This window comes from Dendrobium catenatum, unplaced genomic scaffold (genome assembly GCF_001605985.2).
Source record: "Dendrobium catenatum unplaced genomic scaffold, ASM160598v2 original_scaffold_274930, whole genome shotgun sequence".
Taxonomy (NCBI): Eukaryota; Viridiplantae; Streptophyta; class Magnoliopsida; order Asparagales; family Orchidaceae; genus Dendrobium; species Dendrobium catenatum.
This window is the reverse complement of record NW_021593325.1, coordinates 1,094,920-1,096,419: the sequence shown is the minus strand read 5'-3', so window position 1 is coordinate 1,096,419 and position 1,500 is coordinate 1,094,920. Positions and strand designations below refer to the sequence as shown.

Sequence of the window (1,500 nt, the reverse complement as noted above, 5' to 3'; positions counted from 1 at the left end):
GGTTTTAATAATTTTTATATCAAAGAAAATTTAAGCATTATTAGGATTGATATAGCCTAAAAGCATTTCACAGTTCTATAGGTTACTCCACAACCCTCATCAAGTTTTTTGTATCGTTATCAAGGAAGAATTTTGGCCCTTGGAAAATTTTTCTCTATTGTCGAATATATTACATAGTTAGACCTACTTACATTTTATTTTCTATTTATTATTTTATTTTATTTTATTTTACTTTTATTATCTTTGTTTGCATGCTTTAGAGCCTTAGAAAGAAATTTTTTGATATTTTATCCTAAAATTAAGAGAACCCTTTCTAAAATTTAGAAAACTAAGAAGATCTTGAAAATGGCTAAACTTGAGGTAGAGAAAAATCATTCTAGACCTTTTAAATATTATGCAAACCCTTTAGTAGACAGAATTCATTGGAGTATAAATATATCTATAATCCAAGCTAATAATTTTAAATTAAAATTAGTTATCATTCAAATAGTTCAGAATTCTCAGTTTGGGGGAACTCCTATAGAAGATCAAAATTTACATTTAGATAATATTTTAGAAATTTATGAAATATTTAAGTACGATGGTGCTAGTGATGATTCTATTAGACTTGAATTATTTCCCTTTTCTCTAAAAGATTAAATAAAAATATGATTAAATTTGTTATCCTCAGGCTCTATAACCACTTGGAATGAATTGACCCATAAGTTTCTCACTAAATATTTTTCACCTTTAAGAACTGAAAAACTTAGAAATAATATAACTTCTTTCAATCAGTTAGAAGGAGAATTCATTTATGAGAATTGGGAAAGACTTAAGGAAATGCTTAGAAAATGCTCGCACCATACATTACCTGATTAATTTATTATTCAAATATTTTATATTGGATTGGTATGATCTCTTAGAGTTATATTCGATGCTGTAGCTAGTTGACCATTAATGTTTAAGCCATTTGAGAAAGCTTATGAATTAATAGAGGAGATAACTATCAATAATTTCCAATTGCGAGCTGATAGGATAAATCATAAAAAAATAACTAGAATTTATGAATTTTGATTGCACAAGTTACAGTGATTTCAAAAAAGTTTAATATTATAGAAATAAATTCTAGAATAGGAATTAAGATCTTAGAGGATCAAAACTTAAATGAAGATAATAATATGCAAGGTACTGAACACATTAATGTAATTGAAAGATAAAATAATCCCTATTTAAATACATATAATTTTGGTTGGAGAAATCATCATAATTTTAATTTGTTCAATAATATGGGTAGTATTAATAAATGGAATGATGGGCAGAATAATCAAGTTGGAGCACATCTTTACAAGCTATTGTTAATCCTAGACTTACAAATTCTCTAAGATTTAATCAAATTAATCAATTTAAAAATAAGAAAATAGCATTGAAAGATTTAGTTATATGATCAGGAACTCAATTAGAAAATCAAGTAGCTTCTATTAGAAATTTGGAAACCCAACTAAACCAGACTGCAATTTCAAT

General features: G+C 25.9%; 1 non-coding gene across 1 annotated transcript; it reads right to left on the bottom strand.

Moving 5' to 3' along the window:
* Positions 1–741: 741 nt before the first annotated feature.
* On the bottom strand, positions 742–848 carry LOC114579081. Its single transcript, XR_003699944.1, has one exon. It is a non-coding gene; the product is annotated as a small nucleolar RNA R71 (small nucleolar RNA).
* Between the last annotated feature and the right edge of the window lie 652 nt (positions 849–1,500).